A 13069-nucleotide genomic window follows, 5' to 3' on the forward strand; every position below is an offset into this window, starting at 1 on the left:
GTCATCGTGTCCAAACATACTTTTAGCACCATTTCACGTTAAATGTCTGCCTTACATTAAGGACGTGACTTTCCAGCTCACCATTACAGCCTTTCACTTGTTTTCTCTGTAAGAAGGTAGGAAGTGAACAAATAGCTGCTGGTATGTAAGAAAGAAATTAAGCCACCTGTTCTTTTTCACAATTGCACAACCAAAGCAGCAGGTGAAATTACCAGTGTAATGCCCAGAGAGCAAAGCTACCATCTGGCATACATGGCAACACAGTTCAGAGCACACTGGTGCAAAGCAAGGGCGTCACTGGGTTGCAATGTGCTTCTGCCATTTCAGAACTGCCGAATTTAATTGTGAGAAAGTGAGGAATAAGCCAATTCCATTAGTTTTTACTTCTGCCTCCTGCATTTCAACAGCCAAAGAAAAACCTGCTGTCAGCAAGGTCAAAAGTTTTTCTTACTATGTAACGGATCCCAGCAACACCTAAATGTTTGCTTTAATCCCTTCACAGGTATGAGCTTAGATCGTTAATTCCAGCAGGAACCTTGCAGTTGTGCTACGTAAGGCATTGCAGCTCGTGTAGAATGAATATGTCATGGTAAAAATGTCTTTACTTTATGTTGCACAAGCTATAAAACTGACAAACCAACACCCTGCAAGTCAAGCTTTCATTTTATGGACTTAAGAAAAATAGTTTATAAACCATGTAAAGCAGTTCTTGGGAGTAAAGTAAATTAGTAAGTCAGAGCAAGATCTTGTATCACACTTTGAACTGGGATCCAAGAAAGTGGGACAGAGTACAAGAAACAGCTTTACAGAGAGGAAGGATACTGCGTTTTTAAACCTAATTAAACATCTCATGCCCTTGGCACAATCGATAGATTTTTTTTTCCTCAATACAAACTAGAGTATTAGACTGTTCCAGGAACAGTAAGTCCAAGACTGAGAAAAATTAAATTAGTTTGGTCAAGAGTTACTGCCACAATGATCTCTGTTCTCAGTTTTTCTCCCATGACAAATTAAGTATTGTGAAGCATTTTGTGCTATTCTTCAAGCAGTGTATTTTACATCCAAAGCATTACTTCTCACTTGCAAAAGGAATTAAGGATCAAAAGTACTTTCTGACACATGTGGTTTCCTACAAAGAGCTTCTGCTCAGTGAGGAGGTGATGAGCTCCTGTCCAGCTACTGAATGGTGACACAATATGCTACATTGAGACAAATTTTCATCACCTGCATGGCAAAAATACATGACTTCTAGGTGCAATGCACTCCCTGGGCATCTAATAAATTGCATGAGTAACGATTTGTACCAAGAAGTTACTAGCTTAAAAATACATGACTATGAAAAATCTGAAAATGGTTTTATACTTTTATAGGACCATAGAGCTGATCCAAGGGCTGAAGCACCTTCCCAATGAGGGCAGGCTGAGAGAGCTGGCTTGTTCAGCCTGGAGAAGAGAAGGCTGTGGGGAGACCTTAGAGCAGCTTCCAGCACTGAAAGGGGCTCCAGGAAAGCTGGGGAAGGGCTCGTGATCAGACAGTGCAGGGATAGGATGAGGGGAATGGTTTTCATCTGAAAGAGGGGAGATTGAGATGAGATCTTAGGAAGAAATGTTTGGCTGTGAGGGTGGGGAGGTTGCCTAGAGCAGTGGTGGCTGCCCCATCCCTGGAGGGATTCAAGGCCAGGTTGGATGGGGCTTGGAGCAATCAGATCCAGTGGGAGGTGTCCCTGCCCATGGCAGTGGGGGGACACTGGATGGGCTTTGAGGCTCCTTTCATCCCAAACCATTCTATGACTCTATCATTTTTGTATGTTGTTCATAAAAAAAACAGTTCCCAGCAACATGTAAATGCAGTCTAAAACTCAAAATGTGACACTGCTTTACATTTTAATAAAGGAACACTTTTCACTGAATCTAAACCATTGCCTTGACAGAATATTGTGAATACACCTTTTAATAAACTCTTGTTAGCCAGTTTCCCAGAAGGATGTTGTGTGATCAACAGCTCTAGAAAGATTCAACTGCAAGAGCAGGATGCTCACTGGAAGCCCATCAAGATTATAGATATCATTTACATTATAGCAATATTCTAGATGGCCATAGAAATAAATAAGAGTGAAAGCTCATTCTTGTTCTGAACCTTCAAAGTATGAAAAAAAATAAGCCCACAGAGCAGCTGAGAAAGTAAAGCAAGGACTACAACTTAGGCAGCACGTTGGTACATATAATTAATACGAAGCAGGCTTTCAGGTCATGCTCAATCCAAGAAATATTCTTGAAGAAAGCTTAATATCTTAAGTCTTTTATTCAGTACAACAGGTTTTTAGTTAAATGTTTGAGTTTCAATAAGGAAAGTTATAAAATTGCTACAGTATTTTGTTGAATCAAGAACAAAAGTCATATGGTAACAGATACATGTGGGAGGTGTGACCCCACGTACACAACAAAGTACCTTTCCAAATCACCTGCCATACATTCTGCTCCTCCATAAACTTGGTTCTGAGGAATCCCAGCAGTTTCATGCAAGTTGTAGGCTGGCTGGAGTTATTTCAGCCACTCGGAAAGGGCACCCACCTCTGGGGCAGGACAAAGCAGCTGTTTAATCACATCAACACCCCTTCAGGAGATGAAGTGAAGGAAAATACCACATCCACTGAAATTTAACTTGAAAGAATGCACACATGTTTTAGGAACGGAGGGGGACAGAGACAACATTTCAAGAGAAATGCTATGCGGACAACTTCCGCTTAGGTGTATATCGCCACTCCCATCTCTGAGGGACCAAGTCCAGAGACACAACAGGGCCAAGCTTGTTAGCTGCTGGATGGAGCCCTTCTACAGGAGAGCATTCAAGACAGGACTCTAATCCAAGTCAGCTCCTAAGCCTTTGAAGTGGGAATGGAGCTTATAGCCCTCTGGTAATTCCTTCCCTGATAGGCTGGAGCAAAGGGCTTTTTTCCTTCTTTTAATGGAAAATGTCCACAACTAGAAGAGGGAGGACTGCACTGATCCTGTCTGAGGGCAGTCAATATTAGCCTCAGGAGGGAGTTCAGGTAATTTGAGTTGGAGTTGTTCAGCCTGGATAAGAGAAGGCTCCAAGGGGACCTCATAGAGGCATTCCAGTACCTGAAGGGGCTACAAGAAAGCTGGGGAGGGACTGTTCACAAAGGTTTATAGTGACAGATGAGGGGCAATGGGTATAAACTGCAGAGGGGCAGATTTGAACCAGACATAAGGAAGAATTTCTTCACTATGAGAGTGGTGAGGTGCTGGCACAGGTTGCCCGGGGAAACCGTGGCTGCCCCATCCCTGGAGGTGTTCAAGATCAGGTTGAATGGGGCTTGGAGGAACCTGATCCAGTGGAAGGTGTCCCTGCCCATGGCAGGGGGGTTGGAACTGGATGATCTTTAAGGTCCCTTCCAACCAAAACTATTCTATGATTCTATGAATTTGCAGAGATGCAGGTTCTTTTGATCAAACTACATTTATTGAGAGTTATTATACTTAAAGGCAAGTCTTGCCTTGGGCCTGCAACACAGAGACAGAAGATTATTTCATTGTTGTCACAGCTCTTGCCAATAATGCAGAAAAATGTATCAAGCTGGCAGCTTTTTTTTTCCAAAAGAATATCATGAGGATTGTAATTAAAAAGCCTGACAACAATAATATTAAAACAACAAATAATATCATTTACACACCTGATTTCTCCTTTTCAAAAAAAAAAATCCATCTGAATTATTTCACAAATAGTTCAACCAGAAACCTTGTTATTTTTCCATTAAAAAAAATCAATGCATTAAAGTCAAATACACAACTAAAAGAGAGCTTGCCTTGATGGTACCACTAAAACAACGATGTCCACACAGAGGTAGATCAGCTGCCCTGTCACACCCAAAGATGCAAATTTCACTCTCAGCCTCTGAGCAGTTTCCAAACAACACCCAGGGGCCCCAGCATCTTTCTGCTTCCTAAGCAGGTGCTAGGACCGAAACCCACACCTAGAGGGAACAGCTCAAGGCAGGGGCAGCACAAGCAGAGAAAATAAATCCAGCCAGCACGATAAGCAGAAACAACAGCTAAGCTGTTTTCCAAAAGCAAGAGAGTGTCCATCCCTCCTTGTTTAAGGAGTCTGCAGGCAGCAGGATGAAACTGCACTATTGTACATGCAGTAAAGGTGGCCGATATCTCCCCTCTCCACTCTATTTTATGTGCATCTAGAAAAACAATCTTCTTCCAAATTATTTTGAGTGCCTATTGCTCTTTCTCTTTCCTTCCCATTTTATTAAGTTCAAACTTTGGGATATTCCTTTAACTTCTTTCTCTGGAGGAGCAAAAGATTTATAGACTAGCAAGTCAAATTTTCACTACTAGAAACCATCAGAGATCCAACTAAAATTAGGTTGCTGGATGGTTTTGGTACCTGGAGACTCACAGAATACGACAGAAGACACCCTCACTTCAAACAGATGAAGATCAAGTCTGCTACTGGAACAGATTTAGCTGATGTCTCCTCAGAGATACAGTTTAGTAGTGGACAGGTATGGTAGGACTATATGATCTCAAAGGTCTTTTGCAACCAAACAATTCTACAATTCTATTATATTAGGGTGTATTCCAACAACTCAAATCAAAATTCCCTGCCAACTTAAGATCAGCCTAGCAGCAAACTGTGGAGGAGGAAAGCATTGGCCAAACCTCATATCCAAGAGCTGAAATAAAAGATTAGAGACCAATATTAAAACTAATCCATAGTCCATGCCCATATGAAAGATGGGGTTGTTGAGATCAGGCCTCCAGAGATTTGCCCAGGGATAAACAATAAATCCATGTAATTACATTATTGCCAACCCAATTAAATTATTTACATTTTCCATGTTTAATTAAAAGTTCTCTAGCTATCCAAGTATGTCCATGTAGGGATTCTTTTATAAACTCTCCCTTTCTGAAGGAAACGTAAACATACATACACAAAACACTAGGCTACTGACCCACGCACTCAAACCTTAGGAAATGCCAGAATTCAGTTTGCATGGGCAAAAGAAAATATTTTTTTGTCTTAATTTTATTCCCAGAAATGGTGTAACCATTTTTTGTTGAAGCTTTCCAAACAATTCATCTGAAGCAGACATTCAGCATGGAAAGTCTCAGCCCAAACAGTTAAAATTTGGCAAAGTTTTACACCATTGGAGACAGGGTCTTATAATGGGAAATGTGAGGCAAGCTTAATTACAGGCAGCACTACCAGCAGTACTTACAATATATTTAGGACTAAAATTTCATACTGGCTTTGCTAGGGCTGTTTTTCTAGGAATAGAGGAGTATTTGAACCTTCTTACATATGTTTAAATTTCAGATTGTGTTTGTACCTCTGGGGTCTTTCACAAACTTGGCCAAAACTACAGTACAGCTATTTGCATTAGCCACCAGACATAGAAGTCATCCTTTAAAAATGTATATCACTTATATAATACAAAGTAGAAGGGGCCACAGGTTTCCAAAGGTTCTCAATAATCGGGAAAGCTTCAGGTTTCCACAAGTTTTAACTTGGACATCTTTTAGTTTATGTATTTCAATCAACTCCAGAGTTGCTCAAATTGTGATGCATTTTGTGTAAGGAGTTGGTTTCAATATAAAAAAATTTATAAAACAGAATTTTCAACAGATATGCTGAAACGAGCAGCTTTGCTTGAAAATTAGTACCTGAAATTTCAAAAGGAGAGAAATAAAGTTCAAAATAGATGGCTGGATATGCTGGAGCTGGCTGGCATCGTTGCAGTGCTCAATTCTTACTGTCCCAGCTTTCTCCATGGGTCTCTGCAGCATGTATTTGTGTTCATTTATTCTGAATAGAATCCACAAATTGCAGCGATCTTGCAACACTGGGTTAATTGTTTATCAGGTAATAAATCATAATATTCCACACTCTTAACCTTAATGACTCTATGATTGTAAGAAAAGAGCTCAGTCCAACCATCACTCCCAACACCACCGTGCCTACTAACAAGTGTCCCAAAGTGTATAGCAATAAATTAGCATGTACCTGTATGAAAGAATTCTCAAGGTCCAAACACACAGTCAGGATTACAAAGAAACATCAGGGACAGCACCAGACTGTAACACACCTTTTGGTTTGGGGCTGGTTTAGGAAGGGGCAGCGGCGTCACTATACACAACTACCTTCCTGTCTAATGCTAAACTGCTCACCAGTTATTTAATCTTATGTTTTCCTTCATGAATGTAAAACTACACCCAAAGTAGAAACTCAGTAGGGGCTTTAACCTGAAGATGATGGTGGTGGGCTTCACACCCTCAATTCGAAGAATGACTTACAGGAACTGGGAACCCAGAGGAAGCCTTGCTGACTGTTTGATAGGAATGGTTGGACTCAATGATCCGGTGGGTCTCTTCCAACCTGGTGATTCTATGATTCTATGACTACAAGCTCTTCTGTTTAGCGTTTACCTCTGCCAGGTCTCAGCTTGTGATTTTTAAAGTGTAAATACCACCACCTCCATTCCCATGCCCTTTTTCAGTTAGATGGCAGGCTCTCCCAGGTGAGCGCTCTTTTATCCCGCACATCATATGCTGCCACCTGTGCAACAACAACACAGTCTGGGGGAATCTCAAAGCACCACTACAACAGAAATAAACCCCACAGCTCTGTATGCTGCCAGTTGATTCAATGCATTCTTTCCAGCAAGCTTCACGCTCCCATTTATGTTAACGAAACATTCATATTTCCATAGAATTATAGAATCACAGAATCATTAAAGTTCGAAAAGACCTCCAAGATTATCAAGTCCCACTGTCAGCCTAACAGCACCATGCCTACTATTTTATCTGGTGCTTCTTCAATTTCATAGAATAATAGAATCACCAGGTTGGAAGAGACCCACCGGATCATCAAGTCCAAGCATTCCTATCAAACACTAAACCATGTCCCTCAGCACCTCATCCACCCGTCCCTTAAACTCCTCCAGGGAAGGTGACTCAACCCTTTTCCGTGAAAAATTTTTTCCTAATGTTCAGCCTGAACCTCCCCTGGCGGAGTGTGAGGCTATTCCCTCTCGGCCTGTCTCCTGTCACTTGGGAGAAGAGGCCAGCACTGGTCTCCCCTCAGCCTCCTCTTCTCCAGGCCTCTTTTAAGGCAAAGCCCCCAAACTACATCTAATATTCTACTCAGCTAAACATACAGGGACTTCTTTATCCACTTCAATAATACATAGTGACATAAAGGAAGCCTGTAAAGCATGGCATCTATGGTAGGAAAAATAAAGGTGACCTGTAAAGTACTTCTCTAACTTTCCTAAAGACTTCATAGTTATTCCATGGTGACCTTGCCAATTATGCTACATTGCAATGAACATCTTGAAGAGCTCGCAGTGACACAATGGCTTCTTGACTGAGTACATTTACACAAAGTTTCCTACATCTGCCTTGCAGCACCAGTGGAGGTGATGTAAGAAAGCTGGGAAACAACAATCAACTGTAAAAAAAAGCCCTCAGCAACAAAGCACCACAGTTATATTTTTCTAAACAGGCTCTGAGGTTTTAAGTTCTGGGTGCATCATCATCCTATGAAAACAAGTGTAGAAGAACTTCATTTATAGCAGTAAATTTCACATGGTGTCTGCCTGAACCAGAGAGTGCTGCTGTGATTAGAAGCATCTTCTGGAGTTTGCAAGTCAACCAGAAATATTAGTTTCAGGCTTCTACTGGATATTGAGGAACTCTGCTTCAACATCTGAAAGAAGGCATGCTGCTCTTCACAGTATGGAAAATTCTCCTATTTGTATGTAAAACTACAGAATACATCTGTGTTTCTTTGGGCTACTTGCATTGCCATGGGCCAACATCACAGAAACCCAAGCAGTTCCTCACAGAAGAGCTGCGCTTTCAAAGCCAGTCTGATACTCTGTTGTACAGCTCAACATGTGGTTGTAAGAAAATGTCGTTCTCATTAAAACTCTGCATAGAAAGAGATCTGATTTATTGGCTTGAGCGAAGACGTTGTTCCCCACCGTGTATTTGGTGCAACATCACTGAACAGGAGAGGGCTTGTGGAACAACAGAATGACAGGCTGTAAACCTTACTGTAACCCCAAACTACTGAAAAAAACAATAGCACAGCATCTACCAGAAACCTGACTAACACCCAAAGATCAGGTCACAGAAAAACTGTCAAAGCAGCATTTTTCCATGAGAAACATCTAGGATACTGCCAATATCGTGAAGCGTTAGGGGTACCACAGCATTGGCCCTTCTAAGGAGAAGTCTTGCCTTGCAGGGGAACTCTGTAAGTGGTGAGCAATTTGGGAAGGCCAACCTAAAATTCACATCCAACAGTAATTATGCTCACTCACGGAAGCACAAAAGAATTCCACTTCTTTGTATTAAGCTGTAAATGCAACATGGCACTGGCTTCCAAATACAGAGATAAGTCTGTCGTTACCCAAACTGAACACTGTACATGCCCAGAAAAGACAGACTTGTCGGCAATTACATTCTTGTCACCACACGTTAACCTGGTTCCATATAATTCAGCATTGGTTGCTGTCTCTTAAGGTTTATTAGTGCAGTAGTAAAGATCCACTCAAAAATTCACATGCCTTCTCATAACTATATTCTTACACATATAACACCTGGGAATTCTCCCAGGGTTCACAGAGTCCCCAGTTCAAAGCCATCTGCAGCTAAAGGACAAAGAGAGAGAATGCTCATTATATAAGAAAATAAATATATCCTATCAACTATATCCAACCTCCTGCCACCAGCTGTCACAGAAGACTTTTCGTACCTTCTAAGTGAAGAAAGATGGGGTTGCTGCCACATTCATATGTATATACATACAGTTTTAAACTGAAAAAGGGAAGATGAAGATCAAATATTAGGAAGAAATGTTTTCTTGTGAGGGTGGGGAGGTCCTGGCCCAGGTTGCCCAGAGATAAAATGGATGCCCCATCCCTGGAGGTGTTCAAGGCCAGGCTGGATGAGGCTTTGGGTACCCTGATGCATGTTCATGGTTCAATCCTCCCCTGCCTGCTGCAAGCAGAGGGAAGTAGTAAGATGTGGTGCATTCACCCTCCCTCCATTATCAGTGTGAGTTGCAACCTGGGGACCGGAAGGAGGTGATATGGCAATAACCTTCACTGGGGAGAATGGTCTTCCCCCTAGGAGTCTTTAAAAATGGGATCATAGGTGCTAACTTGTTTGGGAACAGAAATGCACTCCTAAGTTGAAGACTGTGTTCTTTGAGTACAGACTTCTGCTATTACTTAGAATCATAGAATACTTTGGGTTGGAAGGGACCTTAAAGATCATTCAGTTCCACCCCTGCCATGGGCAGGGACACCTCCCACTGGATCAGGCTGCCCAAGGCCCTTCCAACCTGGCCTTGAACACCTCCAGGGATGGGGCAGCCTCCACTGCTCTGGGCAACCTGGGTCAGGGCCTCCCCACCTTCATGGTGAATAAATTCTTCCTTATGTCTGGTCTAAATCTGCCCCTCATCCTATCACTCCAAGCCTTTGTAAACAGTCCCTCCCCAGATTTCTTGTAGTCCCTTCAGATACTGGAAGGTCTCTATAAAGATCTCCTCAGAGCCTTCTCTTCTCCAGGCTGAACACACCCAACTCTCCCAGCCTGCCCTCGTATGGAAGATGCTCCAGCCCTTGGATCACCTTTGTAGCCTCCTCTGGACCCATTCCAACAGCTCCATCTCCTTCTTATGTGAGAATTCCAGAACAGGACACAGCACTCCAGATGAGGTCTCACAAGAGAAGAACAAAGGGGCAGAATCCCCTCCCTTGACTAGCTGGCCACACTCCTTTTGATGCAGACCAGGATACAATTGGCCTTCTGGGCTGTGAGTGCACACTGCCAGCTCATGTTGAGCTTCTCCATTTAACCCCATTGCTTCACCAGAACCAGTGTCCCTTCCTTTTCTACCCGTTCCCAACAATTCTTCATCCAAACCATTCACCCTCTTGCACCATGGAGCAGTGTTAGTGGTGCGGGGAAGGTCTGGGCACTGCAGACAGGGCACGTTTTACCTGTGACAACTTTATCTGGCTGCTCTTCAATTGCAGCAAGCACAGCTGGGAGCAAGCAGCTGAGTGAGCAGGGGGGAGGGTTCCCCTCAGGAGAGAGCTGGCTCTTCTCAGAGCTGGGAGGGACTGTGCCTCCCACCATGCTCCGGAAAGTAAAAAACATACAATGCCCCTCACATAAACCATGCACTCATGCGTCAGAGCAATAAAAATCAACCTGAAACGCTCCCTCCTCAGGCTATCCTGATGGTGGTGGAGATCAGCAATGGGGGCACCTGCTGACGTGACAGACCCCGCACAGGGCAGGACAAGCAGAGCTTCTGCACACCCTCTCACCAGTCTCTCCTGGCCAACTGCTCTGGTTCAAAACACTACAGGCATCTTAAAAATAGCTTGTATCCTGCCCTTTGACATTTTAACTTCCCTCCTATTTTTCTCTCTCGTTTGACAGCCTGTTAGCAGCACTCCCAGATTCACAGAAACTCTTGCTGGAACAAAGGAAAGATTATGGTTTGGCTGGAGGCACTGGCTGATGATACAAGCTGTCCCCAAAACTCGCATTGCAGGATTATCTTCCATCTTTTGCCAATATTTTGCCATTGTGCTTCTGTTCTCCTCAAGCTACTGTCCTTCTACAGATAAGAGACTTTCCCTGCAGAGGTTCCCATCTGGCTTTGTGGCTGAGAGAAACACAGAGAAGAACAACTGGTGTTCAAAGCAGGACAAAAATATTTTATCACTTATAGCACTAATTTCTTTTCCTCTTGTCCCCATCTCCTATCTCACAACTTTTTTCCATTTCCTGGAGGAAGGACAGAACATTGCCTGATCTCTCAGGCATCCATCTATTTTACCAGAAGAAAATAGATGCCCCAAACCTGGAGGTGTTCAAGGCCAGGTTGGTGGGGTTTGGAGCAACCTGATCATGTGGGAGGTGTCCCTGCCCATGGTAGAGGTTTGGAAAAGGATGGGCTTTGAGGTCCCTTCCAAACCACTCCATGATTCTATGAATCCAGCCAAAACAGGGTTCTCCCCCAGGCAGGCAAGAACAGAGTGTGATGACTGATGTGTTTCGCCTTAATGCAAATCCAGCTCCAGCAGATTTATGATTAAACTGTAAAAATTGGCAATACTGGAAGGAATTAGTATCATAGATGATCTTAAGGCCAGAAGACTAGTTACTCAGAGAGATAAAGACAAAGAGCCTCACGGAAAGACAAATTCATCCCAGTTGCACCATGATTTGATGCTGTGAAGAGAGAATAATGTGCAGTGGGCAGTACCTGAAACATGAAGTTCTTCTGGTTTGCCCCAGTGTAACATGAGACTGAACTTTGAATTTTCAGGAACACAGAGAAACAGCTGCAGAAGTTAAAACTCACAATAATCCCCCTCAGTAAAGTATTTGGCCCAAAAACGAGTATATAAACTCACAGGCTTTGTGCGTCATTTCTCATGCATGCTATTCAGGTCTGTTGCTTCTCAACACACACAGTACAATAGCACATGTAACATTAGGTTTAACAAAAAGACAAAATCTGTGAGTACTTCATATATTTACATCAATTCCAGGTGATATAGCAGGTGCCCTTCAAAGCACCTGCAGTTTATTTGTCATCAGGATAACCTAGGAGGTCCAAAATGACAAACCAGGATAGCAAAGGATCACATCAGAAAGAAATAGATCTCATCCATAAAAAAAAAACAACCTAATTCATCGCCAGTCTTAACATTTGTGGTCGCAGTTGTACTTTTCAGGCTGTGAGTGAGCTCTGCAGAACAGGCTCCAGGCTGTCAGAGGCTGGGAGGAGACAGCCTCTGCAGCAAGAGTGGAGCAAGGATAACCTTTGCTGGAGCTACAAATAAGCCAAGAAGACAATAGAATCTGTTGAAAGTACCCCCCTTAGTGCTATGGGTTTAACTACTGCCAGTAAAGCTGTTGGTGCTTGGCTCAACAAAAAAAGGTACATTTTCTAAATGTGGTACCCATCCTCAAAGAGCAGAAAATGTGTCTAATTTCAGTTTGAAAAGAGAGAGAGGGAGCAGAGAACTTGATTTGCAGTCTGCATCATGCTTTAAGATCCTACATGATGAAAGCTGTTATTATACTTTCAGGGTGCAAGTCTGGCAATCCTTAATTACACTGAGCAACACTTCATTACTTGAACAAAACCATAGGGTTGAGCAGGTCTCTGTGTCAAGTACTATTCAGACTGAGAGCTGCAGTTTGGCTTCGGTGCTAATTGCTTCTCCTGTTTCTTCATATAACATAAGAGGTCCTAAACGCTTTTCCAAAGAAGCCAGAGAGAACATTGTGTATCTGTTCCTTTTTCATCTAAGAGAAATGCATCATTGTATTTTACGGTCATTATCAAGATCTGTGTTTAAGCCCTGAGAGTGGCAAAGTCATTTTTACTGTTTAACATAGTTTGGGCTACTTTTCACTTTATCCAATTTAATATCTTGAAACAGTTGGTTTGTTTCCACCTCCCCTTCCATGGCACATATCATGCAGTACAGCCAGTCACAGAGCCTTTTACTGAATACTTGGTTCAAAGAACTGCATTTTTAGGTGTTAGGGGGGGAAAAAGTAAAAAAAAAAAAATAAAAAAAGCAACTCCAGAGGATACATTTACTAGGTCAGAGCTCTGAGAAGTGTTACATAGACCTCCTGACACAAAAACAGGTTTAGGCAGTTGGGAACAGGTTTAATTTGGGCAATTGAGTTTGACACAGCTGTGACCGAACATAATTGAAGTCCACTTTAGAGCCCCTAGAACAAGAAGATAAGTCAAATCTATTGCTTGAAAATTATTTCTTCATATCTTTTATTGGCAACACTATGAACTTCTTGTTAATGAAATAGCAGCTGCAAAACGTCCAGAACACAGCTACAATTTGAGGAAACAAGCAGAGTTTAATTTGTTACCCAACCAACGAGAGATGCTGCTGCCTTTGTCAGCATATTCTTGCCATCAGGTGTTCTCTTAAAGGACGCATTAAAAGATGGTTTCTTCTGGAGCT

Source organism: Phaenicophaeus curvirostris, chromosome 15 (genome assembly GCF_032191515.1).
Source record: "Phaenicophaeus curvirostris isolate KB17595 chromosome 15, BPBGC_Pcur_1.0, whole genome shotgun sequence".
In the NCBI taxonomy this organism is placed as follows: domain Eukaryota; kingdom Metazoa; phylum Chordata; class Aves; order Cuculiformes; family Cuculidae; genus Phaenicophaeus; species Phaenicophaeus curvirostris.